At 45.4% G+C, this 15,244-nt stretch overlaps 1 long non-coding RNA gene across 1 annotated transcript; it reads left to right on the forward strand.

Annotated features, from left to right (window-relative positions):
- Nucleotides 1-13,204: 13,204 nt before the first annotated feature.
- On the forward strand, nucleotides 13,205-14,783 carry LOC133830972 (uncharacterized). Its single transcript, XR_009892310.1, has 3 exons — nucleotides 13,205-13,433; nucleotides 13,896-13,995; nucleotides 14,746-14,783. It is a non-coding gene; the product is annotated as an uncharacterized LOC133830972 (long non-coding RNA).
- The last annotated feature ends 461 nt before the right edge of the window (nucleotides 14,784-15,244 follow it).

A 15,244-nucleotide genomic window follows, 5' to 3' on the forward strand; every position in this document is an offset into this window, starting at 1 on the left:
CCTCGACCTTGCTGTTCCTCCACAACACCTTAACCAAAGGTATCATCTTATTCCTGACGACCTTATCTTTTCTGTCAAGTATCTGAACCAGTTGCTCCTCAAAGGAGAGATCTGGCTCAAGCTCCAGATCTTCATAGCTCCAAATATGATTCACATCAGATACATACCTCTGAAGAGCTGAAACATGGAATACATTATGCACAGCTGACAACGCCGGTGGCAAGGCCAACCTGTAAGCCACCTGACCATTCCTCTCCAAGATCTCAAATGGACCTACAAATCTGGGGCTCAGCTTACCCTTCTTCCCAAACCTTCTCACCCCTTTCCATGGCGAGACTCTAAGGAAGACATAGTCTCCCACTTGGAACTCCACATTCCCGCGCTTGGGATCTGCATAACTCTTCTATCTACTCTGAGAAGCGAGCATCCGAGCTCTAATCTTCTCAATGACCTCACTGGTCCTCTGAACTGCCTCAGGACCCAAGTAGCTCCTTTCACTTGTCTCATCCCAATGGATGGGAGATCTGCATTTCCTACCATACAACATCTCATAAGGTGCAACTCCAATGGTAGACTGATAACTGTTATTGTAGGAAAATTCTATCAAAGGTAGATACTTACTCTAAGATCCACCAAAGTCCAGCACACATGCTCGCAGCATGTCTTCCAATATCTGGATAGTCCTCTCAGATTGCCCATCTGCCTGTGGATGATAAGCAGTACTAAACTTCAATTGTGTCCCCATGGCTTTTTGCAAACTCCCCCAAAACATGGAAGTAAACATGGGGTCCCGATCTGACACGATCGACCTAGGCGCTCCATGGAGGTGCATGATCTCTCTCACATAGAGATCTGCATACTGGTCAACTGTATAAGTAGTCTTTACTGGCAGAAAGTGAGTTGACTTGGTGTAGTGATCCACTATCACCCAAATAGAATCATGCTGACCAACAGTCCTAGGTAAGCCCACCACGAAATCCATCGTGATGTCTTCCCACTTCCACTCTAGGATATCCAGAGGCTGCAATAACCCTGCCGACCTCTGATGCTCAGCTTTGACCTGTTGACATGTCAAGCACTTAGCCATATACTCTACTACACCTCTCTTCATCTCTGGCCACCAATACAACGATCTCACATCCCGATACATCTTCGTGGTGCATGGATGCAAAGAGTAAGGTGTAGTATGAGATTCATCCAGAATCTCTCGCCTCAAAGCAGTGTCTAATGGAACACATATCCGCCCCTTGTATCTCAACAAGCCTAACTCAGACACTGTATAATCTTTGGATGCTCCAGCCAAAACATCCTCTCTGATCTTGATCAGTTGTGGATCACTCAACTGATTCTCCTTGATTCTCTCCAACAGTGTAGACTGTAGTGTAATATTAGCCAACTGGCCCACCAGTAATTCTATACCAGCTCTGGTCATATCATCTACTAACTCCCTGGCTATCAACCTCATACCATAAATATGATACCAAGTTGTAACGCCCTAGTAACCCCAGAACAGTTACGGTGAACGGTGAACCAGAAATTTGACTCGTTACCCGAGTCCTTTGGTTAAAAACGTGCTTCTCAGTGTTATTATCAGGCTAAGGTGGAAACCCAATAAAAAGGAAAGGATATATTTCATTAAGTACATAAAACTGTTCATGGGCCCATAAAAACTTTTACAAGTTATTTACAACTCAAACTGGTCATTACTGTTTCCAATTTACAAACCCCCCGACCTAAGCGGCAAAAATAGGGTAAACCCCCTAGTTCCTCTGAGAACTCCTTGGCCGTGGTGGTCAAGCGGCTGCATATGTACACATCACCACCTAAGCTCTCCACTCAGGGCTGGGTGAGCTTTTCTTTCCCTGTACCTGCACCACATAGCACCCATGAGCCAAAGCTCAGCAAGAAAACATAGTATTGCATATAAACATTATCAAATGATTATTATTATAATCACACAGAGCTTATAACTCTTAAACAGATGAGTGAATATCACTTGAGGTTCTGGTAAACCATAATGAATGACTGACAAGCAAGTCACTAATTTAAACAGATGAGTGACTGGTGGGTAAGTCACTAGCTTAAACAAATGAGTGATTGCTGGGTAAGTCACTAGCTTAAACAGATGAGTGACTGATGGGTAAGTCACACAAGCGCTTTTAGTTTTCATCGAACTTGAGGTCGGTCCGGCATTAACGCTCTTATAGGTCATTTAATGCAGATGTCGATTAGATCTAACCTTTATTGGCTTGCGTTGAACACGCTAAGGCCATCCTGACTTATAAGTCAGCACTGTGTGACCAGTGCCCAGTACCACTGCCGAACTTGACTAATAAGTCCCAACTTCACAGTTGATACTGACACCTTTGCCAAATCTGACTAATTAGTCAGTACCATGCACAAGTGAGCAAGATTTGCTAAGCATTCAATAATCAATCCATGTCCACATTTACACAATCAACATGCCTCAAGAATAACCATGCATGTCACATATAGGGTGCAGTTTTCTTACCTCTGATTCGAGCGAGAACGAATAAAAGAACGACCCTTGAGAACGATCTGACTTTTAGCTCTTTAGCGGTCACATAGTCATAACCAATTATAGGATACCATCAATAAAATGATTAACAAAGGTTCCCAAACCAAGATCTAGCCTTCGTGACATCAATCCCCACTAATCAGGAACGATCCTAAGGCCTAAAACCAAGTTCCCAGGGCCAAAACACTCAAACGGACTCAAACCTGTCCAAGGGCTGCGGCAACACCCTGGTTATCAGCCTCATACCATAAATCTGTCTCGGACCCTTCCGGCTTAAAGCATCAGCTAGCACGTTGGCTTTTCCTGGATGATACAAAATCTCACAGTCATAGTCTTTTACTAACTCCAGCCAACGCCTTTGCCTCATATTCAAGTCTTTCTGGGTGAAGAAGTATTTCAGGCTCTTGTGGTCTATATAAATCTCACACTTTTCTCCATAAAGATAATGCCTCCATATCTTTAAAGCAAAGACCACAACTGCTAACTCTAAATCATGAGTGGGATATCTCTTTTCATACTCCTTCAACTGACGAGAAGCACAAGAAATTACTCTCTCTGACTGCATCAGAACACAACCTAAACCCTGATGAGAAGAACACAACCTAAACCCTGATGAGAAGCATCACAATAAATCACAAACTTCCCCTGATCTGTCGGAAGACTCAGAATCGGAGCTGTAATCAATCTCTGCTTCAGTTCCTGGAAGCTGTTCTCACATTTATCTAACCACACAAATTTCTGACTCTTGTGTGTCAGCTCAGTCAACGAAGTAGCAATCTTTGAGAACCCTTCCACGAAACGCCTATAATAGCCAGCCAACCCAAGGAAACTTCTAACCTCAGAAGCATTCTTTGGCCTTAGCCAATCTTTGACCGCTTCAATATTCGCTGGATCTACCTTAATCCCCTCCTTACTGACAATATGCCCAAGAAAGGATACCTGAGATAACCAGAACTCACATTTCTTGAACTTTGCAAACATTCTGTGTTCCCTCAGTCTCTGTAGAACCAACCTCAGATGCTGCTCATGCTCTGACTCAGACTGAGAATATACCAGAATATCATCGATGAAGATGATCACAAACTGGTCAAGATAATCCTTGAATACTCTGTTCATCAGATCCATAAAAGCAGCAGGGGCATTAGTCAATCCAAATGACATAACTAAGAACTCATAATGCCCATACCTGGTACGAAAAGCAGTCTTCGATATATCTCCCTCCTTGACCCTCAACTGATGATAACCAGAATGAAGGTCAATCTTTGAGAATACCTTCTTACCTTGCAACTGATCGAACAGATCATCTATCCTTGGCAAAGGATACTTATTCTTAACTGTCAACTTATTCAGTTCTTTGTAATCAATGCACATCCTCAGAGAACCATCCTTCTTTTTCACAAACAGAACTGGCGCACCCCAAGGTGAGAAGCTAGGTCTAATAAAACCAAAATCTAACAGTTCTTGCAACTGCACTTTTAATTCTTTCAACTCAGCTGGGGCCATTCTGTAAGGTGCTCTAGACACTGGCTTCGTTCCTGGTGCCAGTTCTATAACGAACTCAATTTCTCTGTGCGGTGGCAACCCTGGAAAATCCTCTAGAAACACATCCAGAAATTCACAAACAAGTCTGGTATCTTCTGGTCTCACTGGTACGACCTGGGTGGTATCAACCACACTGACCAAGAATCCAATGTAACCTCCTTGCAATAGATCCCTAGCCCTCAATACATAAATCATAGGTATGTGAGGTCCATGCACAGTACCAACAAACACAAAAGGATCCTCACCTTCAGGCTCAAAGGTGACCATCTTCCTTTTGCAATCAATGGTTGCCCCATACTTTTCCAACCAATCCATACCCAATATCATATCGAAGTTAGTCATAACCAACTCTATTAGATCCATTGATAACTCTCTGCCCTCCACTGTCACTGGCAAAGATCTAACCCATCTCCTGGATACCACTAACTCTCTAGTGGGTAACAAAGTTCCAAACCCCACATCATAGAAATCATAAGGTCTACACAGTCTATCAATAATACTACTAGCAACAAAAGAATGTGTAGCACCAAAATCAATCAATACATTATAAGGGGTTCCAGCACTCAAAAGCTGACCTGTAATTACTGAGGGAGAAGCCTCAGCTTCTGCTTGTGTCAATGCGAATACTTGAGCTAGGGCCGAGCTGTCCGCTTTCCTGGGTTCTTCTTTTCATGCCATAGGGCAATCCTTTTTAAGATGACCCACTGCTCCACATGAGAAGCAGTCCCTTGCCCTACACTCTCCTAAATGATGCCTCTTGCATCTGGGGCACTCAGGATAAGACTTCCAGGCTTCACTACCACATGGACGACCCATGGAAATACCACGAGGTCGCCTATCAGGACCTAGAACTGGGAAGGTGTTAGGAACCTCCCTCTTCTTATCACTGGGGCCTCCACCCCTACCAGAACCCACAAATGGAGGACCAGTCCTCCTGAAATCCTTTCTGGATGCACTGTCATGCCAGATCCTGTTCTCTGCACTCTCAGCTGTGAGTGCCTTCTCAACCACCTGTGCATAGGTGGTAACCCCAGCCACAGTGGTGATACGTACATCATGGGCAAATCTGAGCTGTAGCCCCTGAAGAAATCTCTCACTCCTGGTCCCATCAGTGGGCACCAGTTCCATGGAAAACTTTACCAAACGATCAAACTTTAAGGCATACTCAGTGACTGACAAACTTTCCGAAAGTAGCCTAATAAACTCCTCAGCTTTCGCAGCTCTGATGGCATCATTATAATATTTTTCATTGAACAGAGTTTGAAACTCCTCCTAACTCAGGGCATTTACATTCTTGGTCTGGGGAACAACCTCCCACCAAATCCGAGCATCCTCCCAAAACATATAAGTGGCACAGGCCACCTTCTCATTACCAGATACCCTCATGAAATCAAGAATAGTGGTAATCATACTCATCCATTTCTCTGCCTTGGCAGGATCTGCACTGCCCTCAAATACTGGAGTTTGCTGCTTCCGGAACCTTTCATAAAGAAGCTCCTATTTATTTCCAACCTCAGGCAGCTGCTGGCACCGACACAGGAGGTGCCTCTGATACAATGGCCATTGCAGGCGCTTGCTGCTGTCTCAAGAGACGAAGCTCTTCCCCCTTTCTCAACACTGTAGCCTGCAAATCGCTAATTATCTGCTACCAGTTTACAGGAGCTGGCTGTGGAATCTGTGACTGATCATTCTCTTGACCCTGACTATTATTATTCTGGCCTTGATCACCCTGGCTAGCTGAAGTATCTGTCTGCCCTGAATTCATTCTTATCTCTTATACCTTGCTGAAACAACGATCAATATGGCCAGTCAGGTAGTAATAACTAAACTTCTTGCTGCCTTATGGTCCAAGAACAAGCAGACAATTATCATATTCCACAGTCATACAAATATACAAGCAGATACATGTTTATATCATTTAACACTCAGCATGTATCACATAATATTTCACAATCAACCATACTAATAAGTATGTTTCAGCAATCTAGTACTAATTAGCACACATTTGCTGAGGATATAATATTTCAGGGCACAGGTTTAACATGGTGTCTCATGCATACAGGTAAAGCATATATACTATATTTAAGCAGTTATACATATAACTACATAAATAGTTACCAAACCATGAGTCGAGCTTGACTTCAGTGAAGTGTATATATGCCCAGCCAGTCTACAGGAACCTTAACCTTGGCTCGCTCTGATACCAAGTTGTAATGCCCTGGTTACCCAAGAACAGTTATGGTGAACGGTGAACCAGAAATTTGACTTGCTACCCGAGTCCTTTGGTTAAAAACGTGCATCTAAGTGTTATTAACAGGCTAAGGTGGAAAACCAATAAAAAGGAAAGGATATATTTTATTAAATACATAAAATTGTTCATGGGCCCATAAAAAACATTTACAAGTTATTTACAACTCAAAATGGTCACTACTGTTTCAAATTTACTAACCTGCCGACCTAAGCGGCAAAAATAGGGTAAACCCCCTAGTTCCTTTGAGAACTCCTTGGCCATGGTGGTCACGTGGCCGCATATGTACACATCATCACCTAAGCTCTCCAGTCAAGGCTGGGTGAGCTTTTCTTTCCCTTTACCTGCACCACATAGCACCCATGAGCCAAGGTCCAACAAGAAAACACAATATAGCATGATATAATATCAATAATGATCATAATAATCATTCAAGACTTTCGGTCCAAAACAGGTAAGTGACAGCCGCAGAAATCACTAAGGTGGGTACAACTCCCTTTAGCCATGTGACGATAGGGTCACCAGGGATTAACAGATAAGTGAACCTTTCACTAGCTTAAACAGGATAGGTGCATGATGACTAGTCACCAACATAACCTTCCTCATGTCTCTAGAGTCATAACTATGGAACACTGTTCCCTAGCCATGTGACAAGCAGTCACCTAGGCCTTTGGCCCTAACTCTGAGTAACTAGTCTTAGACTAGCCAAGCGCTTATAAGTTTCATCGACGTTAGGGTCGGTCCAGCGTTAATGCCTTAGAGTCATTCAACGCTGATATTAATTAGATCTAATCTTCATTCAGCCCTGTGTTCAGGACGCTTATGCCATTTTTGACTCTTAGGTCAGTAATACGCGACCAGTGCCGTCCCTGACTAGTCCGTGCCATACACAAGTAAGCAAGCTCTGCTAAGCATTTAATATGCAATCAATGTCCACATTTATCAACCAACATGCCTTAATAACAATCATGCATGTCATATACACAGGGTGCAGTTTTCTTACCTCTGATTCGAGCAAGAATGAATAGAAGAACGACCCTTGAGAACGATTTGACTTTTAGTCATTTGGCGGTCACCTAGTCATAACCAAATATAGGATACCATCAATAAAATGAATAACAAAGGTTCCCAAACCAAGATATATTCTTCGGGACATCAATTCCCACTAATCCGGGCAGTAGGAACAATCCCGAGGCCTAAAACCAAGTTCCCGGGGCCAAAACACTCAAACGGGCTCAAACTTGTCCATGGGCTGTGGCCCTAACACCTTGGGCCACGAGCCCTAGCCACTCCAAGAGCAAGGGCCGCAGCGCCCTACACCTAGGGCCACGGTGCCCAGCAAGGCCAAACTTGCTCCACCAACTTCTTCGAGCTAGGGCCGCGGCACCCAAGAACAGGGCCGCGACCCCCAACCCAGAACCATCCCCAAACTCGTTTTCCTTCATCCTAAACCCTCCAAAAACATACCTAAACACTTCCAAATAATCAAATCAAAGTTCACAAGCTTCCCAATGATCCAAAACCATCAAATCCCAAGGCTCAAATGAACAAAAAACTCAACGATTCACAAAAGCCAATTCTAAGCTTAGAAACTCTAAAAACTCAAAACTAAAAACTTAGATTACCTTTTGTGAGCACCACAAATTTGACATGATCCTAAAAGACCCATGCCTCATGCAAGGCCTTCGCGAGATTGACTTGTCTCACCCCACGCGAGGGTCAAGCTCACTCCACCTTGCTTACCTCACTGAAGGTCCTATGGAGCCATGCACCATCGTCTCACGAAGCCTCACAGGTGTGCCCACCAGATGTGCGCACATCTTGCCCTGTCTCGCGAGGTCACCAAGGCGTGCCCACTCTCCATGCCACCAAGGCCCCGCGAGGGGGCATCTCGCACACAAGGGGCACACCACTAAGGGCCTCATGAGGGAGGCCTCGCGCCACGGGAGCTGCGCCATCAAGGGGCCTCGCGAGGGAGGCCTTGCGCCAGGGGAGCCGCACCATCAAGGGGCTTCGCGAGGGAGGCCTTGAGCCAGGGAAGTCATACCATCAATGGGCCTCGCGAGGGAGGCCTTGCGCCAGGGGAGCCACACCATCAAGGGGCCTCGCGAGGGAGGCCTCGTGCTAGAGGAGTCGCGCCACCAAGGGCCTGCGAAGGGGTGTCTCGCACACCAGGGGCACACCACCAAGGGCCTCGTGAGGGAGGTCCCACGCCACGGGAATTGCGCCATTCAAGGGGCCTTGCGAGGGAGGCCTCACGCTAGGGGAGCCGCGCCACCAAGGCCCCGTGAAGGGATGTCTCGCACACCAGGGGCGCACCACCAAAGGCCTCGCGAGGGAGGCCTTGTGCCACGGGAGCTGCGCCATCCAAGGGCCTCGCGAGGGACGCTTCATGCCAGGGGAGCCACGCCATCAAGGGCCTCGTGAGGGAGGCCCTGCACCACGAGAGTCGCGCTTGCAAGGGACTCACGAGGGGGCATCTCGCCTCGCACACCCAGACATCTGGCAAGGCCACGTCGTCTCGAACCCCCAGGACTGGCTAGCACACTTTTCACCTATGTCCGTGGGTGGCCTTGAGGTACTTCGGTCATCTCGCGCCAAGGACCCGAGAGCCCCACCTCGTGCCATGATCCTTACATGCATCAAGTGTCTCACTCCCTATACCTCGGTGCGGTATCTCTTACGAAGATCTATGGAGACCCCAATGCTTAGAGGCTCTAGTACGGGTCGAAAGGATTGTACTAGTATGATATTGTACGGGTTACGACCTGCAGGACCCCGTATGCCCGATCCAAATACTCGTGCCAAACAAGTAGTGGGAGTACTAGGAGAAAGGGCATGTCCTGTGTGTCTATGGATAGATGTCAGAGTCGACACCACCACCACCTGCACCACTATGCCTGGTACCACTCCTCTGACATTCGTACGAATCAAGTAGTGAAGACATCCTCATGGTACCTGGCCATGTATTGGAACCAACACCACTACCCCTGATATTGCTCTCCTGATAGTGTACTTGTGTACCACCTGGTCCCCTGGACCACAATGTATCCAGAGCCATTAGAGCCCACTATAAAATGAACTCCACTTCTACTTGGAAAGGGGTTGGAAAAATACTGTAGCACTACACCATAAGAAATACAAATTCAATTCACCATTTTTTTTTCTACAAGTGTTCTTTGAGTTTCCAATTAGATCTTTAAATTTTTTCTTTTGATAATCTCTACAATTCTATTTTTCTAACTTAACTTGGTTGACGAGTTCTCACCGTCAACAGTTTGCCATCTGTGGGAAGGATAGATTGCAAGTCACTGTTCTTCTATCAATTCCAATAAGAAAAAATGCCGCGACGTTCAAAATGGCTGAGAGAGCCGCGCGAGGTGGAGGTCCACCTTGATGGAGATCAGCTAAAAGCCTCCATGAGGGATCCTCCTCCACCTGCAAACATGGAGGCCCCAAGGGAGCCCGAGGTGCCCAGAGAGCAAAGGGAGGCCTCGTCCCCGGCAGTCGCACCTGAGGAGGATTGCCCAAGGTCGGCGCCTGCCCCAACAAGGGGCACCAATGATTTCCTGCCTCCGAGACCGCCGCAGGTGCCAAACCCCAGTTGGCAACATCCAGGCCCGTCGAAGCGCCAGGCTGACAAGCACCCTCGAGTCCACTCCATGAGCTCGAGTTCTAAGTCTCAATTCTACGAAGATGAGATACGAGAACTTCATCGTAAGAATCAGTGGCTAGAAACCACCTTGGACAACATGCAAGAGGTGATAAATGGCCTGTTGCAAGGGAGATCACACATGACACTCCCTAAGCGGAAAGAGAGAGGCCAGGAGGGAGTAGAAACCACCGTCCCAGTAGATGATGGACGGACCCGACTCTCCACTAGTAACACCCCCCGGACGAAGCATCATGAATGCCCCGGACCACCGAAGCAGCCCCAGGGGCCAGGGCCGAAGACCAATGCTGCCCCTTGTAACGATGAAGAGGTCACCTCAAAGAAAGCACCCTCAGATCTACGGGAAGAGCTCAAAAAAAAGAGGGCGGGTAAAAGGACCACACCCCCTATGGCGCCCGAGAAGGCAAAGGAAAGGGGGATCCTAAGCCGTCCGCTTTGAGAGACTCCCTAAGCAAGAGAAGGCAAAACCTGGACACAGAAATGAGGAGCCTGCGAAGCAAAATCGTCACCGCCTCCGGAGGTCAAGCCTTTGTGGAAGAGTTTGATAATGAGTCACCCTTCATCAAGGAGATCCAAGCCATCCGGCTCCCAACGAACTTTAAGGAGCCCCATATGACCCACTATGAAGGAAGCACAGATCCAAAATACCATCTAGATACATTTAACGACCTGATGAAGCTGAGGGGAATTAGTAGCGGGGCGAGGTGTCATTGCTTCGTTGTCACATTAAAAGGACCTGTGTACAAATGGTTCAAAAGACTTAGACCGGGGTCCATCAGATCTTGGCAACAGTTTTCTGATGAATTCCTTCAGCAGCACCACGTCGTGCGAGACTACACGATGCCAGGCACCAGCCTCGCAAATGTGAAGCAAGAAGAAAATGAGAGTCTGAAGAGCTACATTCACAGGTTCAATATGGAGGCAGCTAAAGTAGGGAGCCTGACTCGTCGAGAGCAGAAAATGGCAATCACAGCTGGAGTACGCCTAGGAAGAAAGTTATGGGATAACATGCTCAAGAGGGAGGTCACAGACTAGGATGATTTCTACGAGCGAGCACAAAAATATATTCGCGTGGAGGATGGTCACGAGAGCCTCAAAGCCGGAAAAGGCCAGTCGCCCCTGAAACCTTCGATCCGAGAAAACCAAAGCGGTGCAAAGAAGAAGGGGGTTTATGAGGGAACGAGAGATGATCGACCCCGGAAGCATCAATGCTCTGATGAGCGCCTACAGGGCCCCTACACCTTTTACACTGACCTCACCCCATGCAAGAGAGCATATTTTCGTTATGAAAAAAAACCAGGTCCCTTTCAAAAGGCCCCCGCCAATGAAAAAAGACCAGTCTAAAAGAGACCCCAGCAAATATTGCCATTATCATAAGGATATCAGCCATACCACCGCGGAATGCAACCATTTGAAGGTGGAAATCGAGGAGCTCATCCGCAGGGGACATTTGGGTAAATATGTGCGAAGGAGAACCAGAGGCCGGAAGAAGGAGCGTCCCCGCTGCGGGCACGAGAGGTGGCCCTAGAAGTACAGGGAGAGGTCAGGACCATCTTTGGAGGTCCAGGATTCGGAGGCGATTCAAGGAAGGGATGAGACAAATATGCCAAGGAGGCCAGACGAAGTCCACCACCGTGTGTCTTAAGTTTGGAGCAACGCCCCCCGAAGAGTTTCAAAGGCAAGAATGACTCAATAACTTTCACTGAAGAAGACGCCCAGGGGGTACATTTCCCTCATAATGACCCCCTGGTGCTAACTGTCCAGCTTGCGAACATGAGAGTAAATTGGGTCCTAGTGGATAATGGAAGTTCTGTAGACATCCTGCATCGCCCCGCTTTGGAGAAGATGGGACTGAGCGTCCGACACCTGAAACCCTGCAATACCTCCCTTTACGGGTTCACAGGGGACACGATACAGCCCCTAGGTGCAATTGAATTAGCCCTCACCATGGGGGAACAACCCAGGCAAACCACCATAATGGCAAACTTTGTCGTGGTGGATTGCGCCTCAGCCTTCAATGCAGTATTAGGGAGACCTTCTCTGAGAGAATTGAAGGTGATAACTTCTGTGTATCACCTACCTATGAAATTCCCAACCCCTGGGGGAGTAGTATGCATGAAAGGGGAGCAGAAGGAAGCGAGGGAGTGCTATATCATGTCCCTCCGCACAGCCACAAAACCATCGGTACTGATGGCAATGGTTGTGTATGAGGGCGCAACCCAGACGAGTTGGACCCACGAGTTACGGAACACCTCAAGAAATGCTACCAGTGAGGCTTCGGCACCCGGTGCAAAGAGGACCTACGTTTAGTTTGTTCCTTGTTATGTTATCTTAGTAAGTAAGAATCAAAGAGGCTACCTAGGTAACCTCCCAATTAGATGTAACCCTTTTTTTATATATGTCGTTGTAAACCACATGCTATAAGTGAAATTGGTCGCAACTTCATGTGTTATTTTTCTTCTCTATGCGAGCATCAGCCAAAGTGCCTGCCGAAATAAATTTCACCAAACACTTGGGGGGGGGGGGGTAGGACAGGAGGCAAAAGCATACAGCAAGCACACGAATCCTAAAAAGGACCCTCTATCAGAAGGATCCTAAAAAGGACCCTCTAACAGGAGGAACCTAAAAAGGGCTCCTAAAAAGGAGGATCCTAAAAAGGACCTTCTATCAGGAGGATTCCAGAAAGGGCTCCTAAAAAGGAGGATCCTAAAAAGGGCTCCTAAAAAGGAGGATCCTTAAAAGGACCCCTTGTATCAGGGCATGGTGAACCCTAACAAACAGGGAGGAGACCTTTCAAGGCATCTCCCGAAGTTCATAAGGATTAGCTACCCTTACGAACACTATGGAGGCCAAAAGGTCTTATAAAAAAAATAGAGAAAACAACAACAACAACGAGCTCCCAAATAAGGGCAGGTACTCTCTCAAAGGGAGAAGCCCCAGAAAGAGCACCCGCTAATAAGCCTAGAGCGGCCACCAAGCCGTCTAGCCAAAAAGGGTCCTAAAAGAGACCCTTGCAAAAATTAGGAATGGAAAAATGGGTCTATGGAGCGGGGCGGGTTGGGGCCCCGACCCGGCGGGGCATCATTGACCCGGTAAAATTGGGGCAGAATTCAGGGCAGGGCTTTAACCCGCCCCGCCCCGATATAAATTCAGGAAGGTTGGGGCAGACCCGCCCCGATTACTTTTTTTTTCTAAGTGAGTTATACTGAACTGAACCCTTTTTTTCCAAAGCCAAAAACGAAACCTTCTTCTCCAAACCAAATCTGCTGCTGCCGAATGCCGATCCAACCTTAGAACAACCAGGAAGAACATGGTCAATGAAGTTCCCGCCAGGATCGACACTCCCGCCACTAATTTCCATCTAGGAACGTGTTTTGCCCGTTGACCGGTGGTGTATCCCGCCACCGTCACCTGCAAAGTTTTGGGTAATGGTGAGTGCTCTCTTCTCCATCTCCATCTTCTCCATCTTCAGATCTTCTATTCATTTTTTCAGATGGGTATTGCTTCTGTGAACACAAATTTTGCATGTAAAGTACTTTTGAATTCAAGGGTTTCTTGATGGTTCTTTTGCTAGGTGCTCATTTTCATGTTCTTGTCTTTGCTCTGCTGTGAATTTTTGGCTCCTGATTCATATGGAACTTGATGTAATAAACAATCCAAATGCAGCTTATGAACTTGATTTTGCACTCAGATTCTGTGAAATTATACCTTATTAGTTATTTCTCTCTTTTCTATTATGTATGTAATGTTCAACATTGATAAACATGTTTTTGTCACCCTTATATTGTTGCATCAGGTTTTCTCCTTCTTGTCATCGTTCAATTTTATTTCATGAATTGAGTTTACTCATATAACATAAATCTTAGCAACATTATGGTCGTTTCTTTTTTCAGGTTTGCATCTTTGCCTATGGTCAAACAGGATCAGGCAAAACATATACCAGTTGGCTAGAAGCTGTTTCAATCCAACTGTTCTTTCAGGCATACTGTGGCTGTAAACATATATTGCATTCCTTTCATTTGAATCTACATAAATGTTGGTTATTTAGTCAAGTATGCAAACTCAAATAGTAGAACAGTTTGTTTATGACATATCTAACCATATTTTTATTTTCATATTTGCTTCAAATGCGGTTTGATAGTTTACTGGGTTTTTATTTTCATTTTTATGCGTATAATAAACAAAACCATTATAGATGATTGAAAAGAAAAGAAATAGAAGAAACTAAACACTACATAGAATAAATTATTTGTTCTCTTTTCCTTAAATTTTTTTGACTAATCCCTTTGATGACCAATTTAACAAAAAAGCAGCCATCTTAGTCTCTAAGACTTGCTAGAACCAATAGTCTTCTTAATCATTAGTCTTACATCTTTTCAGAAGTACTAGTCAACTTCATGGAGCCCATTACATTTCACCAGAAGTTTCATTGTTGACTTTATGACTGTCATATATCTATCTATATGTTATTTCCTTGACATTTATTATTTTTGGAAGTTTGAGTTGAGCCATAAATATTCAATCGGTGTTGTAATTTTAGGCCTTGGTACTGTTCATCTTTGATTCATGAGACATGAAATTCTTCTGTTCTGTTCTGTTGTGTTTTTCTAGACCTTAAATAAATGCAAAACAGTCTTAAATAAATGCAAAACTTAATGTTCTGTTATGCTATGTGTACTTTTGTTTTGTGTTTTGGTTGGGGTCATTGATAATAATAGGTTTCATGATGATTATTCTACTCAGGGACCCTGCGGATTGTGTTTCATTAGGACTGTCAGTGGCACTATTTTCTTGGTCAAAGCCTTTACTGGTTAGAATTTATGTGTTGTAATCTTTAAGTTATATTTATACATATGTATAATATTTTTGGAGCCAAGCATTTCCTAATTGTTATGTGGATATAATGTAGGTTAGATCAAACACTAAACATGTCTACCCAAGATGTTATCAAATCTAATTTTGTCGATGATGTTGATTATGTTCATTCAACACACACACAAGAGGCACATTCTCTAGGAAATACAAGAGATGAAAGTGAGAGTAGAAGTACTAAGAGAAAGAGAACATCTCCTGCATGGGATCATTTTACATTGCAAAAAATTGATGGTAAACTGAAGGCAGTTTGTAACCATTGTGGGAGGAAATTAGGGGGAGAGAGTAGTAATGGGACTAAACATTTGCTTGCTCATGTGAAAATATGCCCAGTAATAAAGGAACAACTTGCCATGAATCCTAATCCTAA

This window comes from Humulus lupulus, chromosome 1 (genome assembly GCF_963169125.1).
Source record: "Humulus lupulus chromosome 1, drHumLupu1.1, whole genome shotgun sequence".
Lineage (NCBI taxonomy): Eukaryota > Viridiplantae > Streptophyta > Magnoliopsida > Rosales > Cannabaceae > Humulus > Humulus lupulus.